The following is a 10,799-nucleotide window of genomic DNA, read 5'->3' as shown; positions in this document are numbered from 1 at the left end:
CTGGACATCATCAGTCATAATCTCCGTTCATGCCTTTACAGAGAAAAAACAACAACAGCAACACTATGTATGATGTAGGGTACTTAATGTCTCCTGGGTGAAAAGTGTGTGAAGTTAATACTTTTAGATACTTATTATGATAACTCAGATATCTTGAAGTGCCTACACAATGCCGTTATTGTAGTGTGTAATTATTTTGTAATGCCACTTTATGTGGTACACAATGTCAGTAATGTGTTTTCTTGAACTACTGAAACATTAGCAACAGTTAGTGTTTGCTTCCTGTTTCCGTTTCAACTCGCATAGCCTCCTACAAGTGTGTTAAGTACTTGTAGCTGTAAAGCAGAGCGCTAATCCCAATTAACTGTTGTTTACGTGTGACTTTAGGCACACGTCAGGCACCCGATTGATCTAAGCTTTTTTGGACTTCTCACCTACCTTGGGCTTTTACATAAATCTCATTTAGTGCTCAGCTCTCACATCCTTATCATACCAGCTGCCCTAGAATATGCAAATTGTTGCTTTGACCTTCCAATCACATTAAAACAATTAAAACAAGTTTCTATCTATCTATCTATCTATCTATCTATCTATCTATCTATCTATCTATCTATCTATCTATCTATCTATCTATCTATGAAAATGACAATGAACATATAAAAAAGAAATTAATCCAGTGACTTTGCATCCTAATGTTGGTTGCCATACAGCAAAAATAGCATGCTAACTAGCATGCTAACTAGATACTATGTGTAGCTAATACACAATGATGTCAGACTCAAAAGAGGCTAACAAAGTTACAATAAAGATTTATTGCACGTGCAAGTCTTTTTTTGTACACTTGCAGATGTATCTATTGACTTGTAATATCAATAATAATACCAATAGTCTTTACATGATTTGGTATTAGCTAAAAGTGTATTTAACTACGCTTTGCTAAATATTTACAGGCGATGGAGTTATATAGCCTAACCTTTATATATATAACACAATAATACAATACGCTATGCAAACCTTTAGTCTCTGCCCTGAGAAACCAGTGGAGCTTGTATTTGACTGTGGTAATCACTTTTGAAGACTTTGTGAATTGAAAGAGACAGGTGTCACCTCTAACATCCACCCTGACTCACAGGCAACCTACTCAACATCACTGAATTACGTACAAGGTGTGAATCCAATTTGTAGGGATTGAGGATTAGAAAGGGACAAACCCCTCCGGTTTAACAGCTTGGTGACAATTTTTGGACGCTAAGCGGATAAACACAAGCTCCTTGGTCTGGAATCCCACTAGAGGAATTGGCATACTTATGAAAACTGGGTGACAGATGGTTTCCTGTTTTTCTATCCAGAGCATCCCCATAACTTTTAATATTGTTTCATCTAGTATGAACAGTTAAAGAAACATGATTTGCTTGGGTGAGGTTTATTATTGTGCTACTTGAAATTTAGTCCCAAACTAAATAAGCAGCTCTATGTGCAGGTTCATACCATTAAGTGTTACAGCAGAGAGATGTAAAACATTGCAAATACTTTTAATATGAGTTCTCATTCAATTAAATTATAAATAACTTTTCTAGCACTGCAAGTGTTGCTCCTTTATTTTAAAACCCAAAATGTGTCATATGTACATTCCCCTGTGTTTCCAAATCAATAACTATTGAACTGTCATAACATAAAAATTGTCTGCACTATATAGTGAAAAATAATAATCTGTGATGTTTGAGTGACTGCATCTTATTTTCAGTCAATGTATTTTTTAAAATCGATATTGCAAAAATACCTTAAAAATACCTTTTTAAACAATGATCCCTTACGAGCAGTAATAACAACACAGGTAATGAAATAACTTGATTTTTCCAGCACTAGCAGTTTTGCCCATTGATTAGTCAGGATGACAGGTGTAAATCTATAGTTTCTTTAGGACCTAACATCGTTTTACAAAAACAAATTTATTTAAGGAAAATTAGACCCCTTATTAACCCAAGGCTCCTGGTTACTATGTCACTAAAACGAAAATATTTAATGTAAACTTGGCGTATTGACACAAATCAAAGTATTTATGAAACCCAACACTGTAAGCAAGTAAGTAAAGTTTATATATAGGTTGCGTTTCACAAAGAAAGCACAACATTAAAAACACAATATCAAAAGTCAACCATGTTAACAGACTAAAAAGAATCAAAATGTAATAACAAAAGAATGTCAGCAGAGTGCCTTATTAAACAAAAAAGGTTTCAACTGTGTATTTTTGGTTTTTAAACGCCACAGAGTTGGGTAATCGGTAAACTGGATAAACAGTATCTGATATGGTATGGTTAACAAATAAAAGACAACAGCACTGCATGATGATTATTTATTTTAAGGGTCTAGTTAAAAAATATAATAAATTACCTTTGCTCCTTTGTTGGATTTAAATAAAGCACTTACAATATATGTCACAGGATATACTAACACCAGCTGTATCATACATACCTCATATCACATTTGGATAAACTTTTTGAGTGGAGGCTCCTAAGCTTTGGAACAAATGACCTTTTCACATTAGAGCTGGTCAGTCTCTCAATCATTTTAAAACCTTTTTAAAAACCTATTTATTCTCACCTGCTTTCAGATTTAGTTGAGCAGAATGCCATGGTTCCTTTTTATGCAATCACAGTGGGTTTTTTGCTTGTTTTGTATTTTATATTTTTAGTTTATTACTAATTTAGTCACTGCTTGTATAACTCAACAGCACTTTGGACAACAGAGGTTATTTAAAAAGGTGCTATATAAATAAACTTTGACTTGTCATTGTGTTATGTGTTGTGTCTGTCTGCCTTGTTATATTTTTAGGCATTTTTTGCAACAACTACAAAAGGAATATAATAGGCAATGACTTTTATAGCTGAGATTTTATCACCTTTAAATCAGTAAAACTTAATTTTTAAATTAAAAAAAAACAACTTAATTTTTCATACAGAAAGTGCAGGATTAACTCCAATGTCTGTGCACCTGCACATTTCTGCTTATTGATAAATATCAACTGTACAGTGATTTTATTCACAAATATGCCACTAGCTGTAACTAACACTATGAATACAAAGGTCTTAAGCTGAAAAATAATAGATATAAGGGGAAACAAAATGCTTAAATCAGTATTAGGGATTGGTCTTCAATATTTAATGAGGTAATGGACTTTTGACACACTAATTAACTAATGAAGTAAGCTCACTTTTCTCATCAAAGACTGGACCCTCTTGTAAAGGGATTACCTCATGTGCTCCCAAACTTTGTTCATTACACTGACTCCAGCCTGTAATCTAGTTAATTCAACTGGTATTAAGGTTCACATAGTGCAAAGGAGTCAAAAGTTACTGTCTAGTTCCTATGAGTAGAATGACCCAACAACAGCAGGAAGGGATGGAATCTTTAATGTTTGTTTAACTCAGGAAAACCTGTTTAAATCTGAAATGAATACTGAGTTTAAAGAGATCCAGCAGTGGCTGGTCATTTTCTTCACTGTGCTCTTTCCATTGAATGGCTGCGCTTGTAAATGGATTACTTGCAAATACTGTTACTGTAATTGATGAACATAATGGATGAATCTTATCTGGTTATTTAAATTGGTATTAAGATGCTGAGTGAGGCCACCAAAAAGGATTCCCAAAATTCATTAACTTATTAAACAGCACCTGACACTCATTACAAAAAAGCTCTGCCAGGAAGCGGGAAGTTACTCACTATCAGAATCAGAATCAGAATCAGAATACTTTATTGATCCCTGGGGGAAATTATTTTTTGTTACAGTGCTCCATTTTAAACCAACATTAAGACAAGACAGACAATACGCTAACTAAGAATAGTACAATATATACATATATATACATACATACATACATAAGTCACTTATAAATAAATATTTGGAAAAGAAACATGTGTAGTTGTAGCAGCAAACAGTGTGTTAAGTGGATGCGTTGTACAGGGAGATGGCCACAGGCAGGAATGATTTCCTGTGTCGTTCAGTGGTGCTTTTCGGTAATCTCAGTCTCTCACTGAACGAGCTCCTGTGACTGACCAGCATGTCATGGAGTGGGTGGGAGGTGTTATCCAACATTGTCTTTATCTTGGACAGCATCCGCCTCTCCGACACCACCTTGAGGGAGTCCAGCTCCATCCCCACAACATTGCTGGCCTTACGGATCAGTTTATTAAGTCTGTTGGCATCTGCGACCCTCAGCCTGCTCCCCCAGCATGCAACAGCATAGAGGATCGCACTGGCCACCACAGACTCATAGAAAATCCTCAGCATTTTCTGGCAGATGTTGAAGGACCTCAGTCGCCTCAAAAAATAGAGACGACTCTGGCCCTTCCTGTAAAGTGCTGTGGTGTTTTTAGCCCAGTCCAGTTTATTGTCAATGTGTACTCCAAGGTATTTATAGTCCTCCACAATGTCAACACTGACCCCCTGGATTGAAACAGGGGTCAAGTGTTTCCTGGTCTTCCTGAAGTCCACGATCAGTTCCTTGGTCTTTGCCACGTTGAGCTGCAGATGATTCTGCTCACACCACGTGACAAAGGAGTCGACCACAGCCCGGTACTCTGTCTCATCATCCCTGCTGATGCATCCAACCACCGCAGAGTCATCAGAAAACTTCTGAAGATGGCAGGTCTCTGTGCAGTGGCTGAAGTCTGTGGTGTAGAGGGTGAAGAGGAAGGGGGAGAGGACAGTCCCCTGTGGTGCCCCTGTGTTGCTAATCACCTTGTCAGACACACACTGTGGGAGACGTACATATTGTGGTCTTCCTGTCAGGTAATCAACAATCCAGGACACCAGAGAAGCATCCACCTGCATCGCTGCTAACTTATCACCCAGGAGGGTCGGCCTGATGGTGTTGAAAGCACTGGAAAAGTCAAAAAACATGACCCTCACAGTGCTCGCCGGCTGGTCCAGATGGGTGTAGACACGATTGAGCAGGTAGATGATGGCGTCCTCTGTTCCGAGACGAGGCTGATGCAGGCTGATCAGGCCAGATAAGGATATAAGGTACAAGGAAAGAGAAAACAGCCATTAAAAAGCATCAACTGTGGCTCAGGCAACGCCCAAACTTAGCAGTATTAAAGCCAGCCCTAACGTGAACTGCAGTGTTTTGGATCACCCAGTTAATTTTCTGAGAGTTACCTGGACATAGTGGCTGTAAATAATGAACAAAATACAACCAATAAGGTAGGAAAGTTTAATGACAGATGAGAAGAAAATTTGTAGTCCTTCACTTTCGATTTAAGTTAACTTTGTTGTCAATTTTGTAATATGTGCATACACAGGGTAGAAATATAGTTTCTCCCTGGACCCACTGTGTGCAAATTTAAATATATTTTTATCTTAAAAATAAGATACAAATAAGATAAAATACAGAGCTACATAAATGTGATAAATAGATATTAAAATAAATATGAAGTATCAAAGTATTAAGAAAAATTACACAAGACATATCAAAGCCAATATATGATTACTGCTGTCTATGTATAAAAATATGAGCTGTACAAGGTATCTTAAAGATAGGTGTATTTATAAAATTTGTTAGACAGCAATTCAAATCCCCTCGTGAAAGTAGGGAGGTCAAAAAAAGAAAAACTGAAAATAAATAAATAAATAAACATTTAGACAACCTTTATGGTTAGATGTTGCTTGGCCCTAAGACAAGCATATACGGTACAGTATATGGAGAATACCATGAGTTAACTAGGAAACTATGAGGAACTCCAGAATAGACTTTTGTGCATGGAAAGATCATTAATAATATGGGTTTTTTATGTCTGAGACAGGTTGGGTTGTGCTGTAAGTGAGATGTTGATGGTTTAGAAGAAGAAATTGTTTAAATGACCTCAGAGAGATGTATAGGAGTAAAAGCAGTCCGTGGTCATGGAAAGGATGTGATACTTTTTGGCTGTCTGTCTAATTGTGTGAATGTCATCACTGCCTCAGTGTAGTGTACAGATTACTTGTGGCTTCAGACTGGTAGTGCACTCTTAGTCCATAGGTGCTTCACAGAGCTTTGCAGACTCATGTGATATAATTTGGGGTACTCACTGTTGGTTCTTTGAATTATCGCCCGCTATCATGACATACAAAGAGCTTCTATGTAGTGGCCCAAAACTGAGGGTTATAAACAATTTAAACTGTCCACTGCAGCCTTTGTCTGTGGTTCTTATGGATGCCTTTTTCATCTTTGATATATTTTCAGTATTTTTCTTGTACATTGTGAACTCTTTTCTGTTTTATTTTCTTTCCAGCAATGACCTTTTGATTTTGTGCTGAACTGCATGTAAGTGCATCTCCAAATATTCTGCCTTACTGGAAAGCCAACAGTCCATCCTTGCATTGCCCAGAACTACAAAACAGAAAAACAGGTTCATAATTTGACTTCAAACAGAAGTAGTTTTGAGTAATTTGGAAGTTTTAGTTGTTATTGATATAACAACAACAACCCACAGTATTACCTGGGATTGTTGCCATTGTTTGGTAAGTAAAAGAACATCTTCAAGCAAGGTCCTATTGCTGCCTTTGCAGGAACTGGTTTACCAGTACTAGGCATAACTTATATGCATTCATAATGAGGTAATTGAATCAGAATCAGAATCAGAAACTTTATTGTCATTGTCATGAGAACAACGAAATTAAGAATGGTCCCCGATCATTGCATCATCCCTAGCAATATCAAAATATAAATAAAACAATAAAATTCAATAAATAAAATAGATAGAATACTTAAAATACTAATAAGATATAACAGTAAAACATTCACATACATTCCCACACACATGCTTCAGACCGTGCATAGATTAACACAAGAGTGGCGTGATGGACATTTTTTTTGTAGTATTCAGATGTGTTATTGCAGTTGGATAACAGCTGTGTTTGAGTCTATTAGTCCTTGCTCTGATTGCCCTGTACCGTCTGCCTGAGGGCAACAGTTCGAACAGGGAGTGGCCAGGATGTGAGGTGTCTTTTATGATGTTTTGGGCCTTTTTAAAATTGGCTCCTGACTTGTCTAATTAATTAAGAGCATGATCCTTATTATCCAGCAGAGCAGTCACTACATCTGACAAATAGATTAACAGTCTCAGTTTTCCAGGCCTCCAGTATGTCCAAACTATGCAGTGAAGAGTGTAGCATCAAGTGTGTCTATTACAACTTTGCTACAAGTTTGTAGTAATTCAGCCTAATATGCTGACACGGACTGCTTTAACCATCTGGAGGCCAATTTCAGGAGCCAATGTCAAATCCCAGCCAAGCAAAGAAGACAAAAATCAGAATGCAGGCTACAATATGTTGTCGTTAATCAGTATTTATAACAATTCATAGTTGCAACTCTGACCCCAGTCACATAATTGCTTTGGCCAAACTGCACCAATGCTTAACTTGGTGACAGCAAACATGTTGTAAGAGGTCAGTCATATAAATAAACACAATAATATGTGATACGATATTTCGTTAACCTAATAAAAAGATATTGCAGACTTGTCACTACTTCCTTGCTTAAAGTGACCGTCTAGCCATTAAATGAGTGACACTGTGGAATGTAATGAATGACACATTAACTTTAGCTAATTAGCGCTCACCTTTGCTGAATAAACAACAGCATTATTGACCCTTCCGTCTGTGCTCTCTCAGGTCTCTCACTCAGTCATTTGAAAGGGACTGGAATTCAAAACTGTAAATTAGCTTCTTCTAAATGATTAAAGCAGGTGAGCAGGGGTTTGACCCAACAGTGCTAATCACTGCACAACTATTTATCTCTTTGTCTTGTCTTCCTCCATTCAGCCCAACTGACAGCAGATGGCTGACCATCCCCCTTCCTTTTAAAAGGCAGTTTTTCTTTCCCACTGTCAAAGCTCTTGCTCACAGAGGAACACATGATTGTTGGGGTTTTATCTGCTTTCTTTGTATTATTGCAGGGTCTCTACCTTACAATATAAAGCACCTTGAGGCAACTGTTGTGATTTCGAGCTATATAAATGAAACAGAATTGAATTGAATTGCACCATCATGCTGCCAAATGTGTCACTAGGGCATGTGAAAAGGCCCTTTCCATTTTGACACTGGTTTCCTCAGCAATGCTTGTTCTTCCAGTGACAGAAAAAGGTGTTCTGCTGATGGGTTTAGTGTTTTGTCACCAAACGCTAGACTATGGCACACAGGCAGACACATATACCTGAAGAATGCATCTACTTTTTCTTGGATGCTTGAAATATTCAAATTTGATTTTCTGAGTACGTGGCTGCAGGTCCAGGTAGGCCTGCCTGTGCTCTGGGATGGTGGAAAGGATACCATAGCCAGATAATGAAATCACATGGTGTTGCTGACAGGGAAGTGGAATTAGCAGCTACTTAGCACTTGTTTAAGAGAAACTGCTGTGTGGTTGTCTAGCTGAATATTGGCGTCTTCAGTTTGAACTGCGTTTTTTTCCTTTTCCAACATGTTTCTTTTGCTTTTTTAAAACTTCTATCTTAACCTACACTAAACACTAAGCAGAATAAAAATGTCTGTTCTTCTTTGCTCACAATTGGTTTTAGGGTTTTTTGCACTGACATTGAATAATCCGACCTATGATCATCTTCACCAAATGGTAAACAATGGATTTCATTGACTGCTGGTCACTGGTTGAGACTTTAGAAAGACCTTCACATTAGCTTTACAATTTAAATTTAAAAAAGCAACAAAAATAATTTAAGTAAATTAAATCCACTGACCCCTGTGATTTGCAAGCAGGAATGGGGCAAAAAAAACAAAAACAACAACTAGATTTTTTTTTGTCTTATATCAGTTCCAGCATTCATCAAACATTCTGATATTACTACCCATGAGTACTGAGTTGACATTTATAGTTTGCATGGGTAATACTGCAAACTTTGACACATTATCTTTAATTCATCCATTCTTTCTTTCCAAAATAAATTTAATTAGACAAAAAATATCATTGTTAATATCAAAATCCAGGAAAAACAGCACTTGTTATTTTAAGTACAGTTTTGCATAGTTTTCCTTGGCATTAGGCAGATATCTTAATCCAACATGAAGAACTTGTCACAGTTCTTTTGTGGATTTAGGCCGTCTCAGTGTCTTCAGTCTCTTTACATAATCCCATACTGAATCCATGATGTTTACCACAAAGCTCTGTAAGTGAGGGCCAGACCATCTGTTCTTCTTGTTCTTCTTATGGCTTTTTTTTAGTGCCCATCGCTGTATGTTTGTAGTTATTAGATTTGCCATCCTGCTGAAGAATAATTTGCAGGAACTGGCAACACGTTCTCACTCCCAAAGCGTAACATTTTACGCTAGGTGACAAATCGTCAACATATTACGATTTCGGCTACCCACCACGTTCCTAAATGACAACCTCGGAAAAAACAGGAAATATGAGAACCGTCTGGACTCCATCTACACATGTTCGCTCTTTTTCTTCAAATCGCTTAGAAACACGCTATTTAACATCATTATAGTCCTGGTTAAGATCAGGAATAAGGTTAGGTTTAGGGCTGGAATGTCTATTACCGCGGGAGCGTCATTGCACTGGATTCCAGCCATAACCCGCCGTGTACCATAAGAACGCCGAAGGTCTCCTCCCGCGGCGTTCCTGAGCGCCAAAACGTGACAAAACGTCGACATGTTACGCCTCGGGAGTGAGAACTGGAAACCAGTCAGATGTTGTCTCCCTTGAGCTTAAAGGAACCCAAACATCAACATCTAAAGTAAAGGTTTAGCACAATGCAGAGCCAGATGAAGCATATATACAGGTCCCTGAATAGACTCTACTAAAGATGTTGCAGTTCATGAGCTGTGCCTTAACAAAGTGTGCTTTGTTAAAGGAGCACAGCAGGAGAAAGAGAAATGGTCTTTCCAAATTATGGGAAAAAACTCATCTTAATTGTGTTGCTGTATGCACAATAGAGCAAATGCAATTTCATTGAAACATAATTGCAATCAGCTTGAGGTTAAGGTCATGGAAACACTGACTTTAATGAAAAAATGACCACACATTTTTTTTTAACCCACAATAAAGTGCAATAAGAAGAAAGGGTAATCTAGCAATTAAGCAAATCTGTTAAAAACACATGCTTGTAAGAATATATTCCCATTGATTTCAAGCAGAGATTTTTTTTTGAGAGTAGGTGTCAGCATAGATTTTGTGTCTGATCACAGTGCACACATGTGACTCACAATCAGAGATTTACCAGACTTATCATACCCAAAACTATATAATTACACAAATTAAAATCACTTGTTTTTTCACTAACACTTTACAATACAGCCCATGACTAAGCTCAATGAGGAGAGGACTGTAAGGGTTTCGAGTCCTGTGGTGTTAATGGGAATGTGTCCCGTGAAAAGAAAGAAAGAAGAATGCACAAAGCATCTATTTATAGCATTTACAGTATGTTGGCATTGTTGGCCTTTTACAGCATGTCCTTTTTTCTTCTTCTGGTCTTTTTGTAGTGGAAAAGGAAGTGAAAGACTAGGGCAGACTAATGGGACTAATCAACACGGCGCTGCGACGTGTGGGCGTATCCATTCTATTTCCAATTTCAGGACACAGGCACAAGTTCAGCGATGATAAATCACTGAGGTTTGTGGGTCTCTGTATCAAAACACCACCTGATATAGCGGTGCAAAAAGTGCTGGTGACTTGAAAAACAGTTTATTTTTAGTTTGTTTCATTTTATAAATAAACTGCAAATATCACCTGCCAAGGTTTGCGACACTCTTGCATGTGGACAGGGCTGAGTCTGCCCACTAAGAAATTGTGTGGAAAACCTTTGTG

This window comes from Aulonocara sp. 'chitande type north' Nkhata Bay, linkage group LG5 (assembly GCF_057382095.1).
Source record: "Aulonocara sp. 'chitande type north' Nkhata Bay isolate Kocher_YH1m ecotype deep benthic linkage group LG5, A_spYH_male_GT1.1, whole genome shotgun sequence".
Classification (NCBI taxonomy): domain Eukaryota; kingdom Metazoa; phylum Chordata; class Actinopteri; order Cichliformes; family Cichlidae; genus Aulonocara; species Aulonocara sp. 'chitande type north' Nkhata Bay.
The sequence above is the reverse complement of the archived record's forward strand: the minus strand, read 5'-3'. Positions refer to the sequence as shown.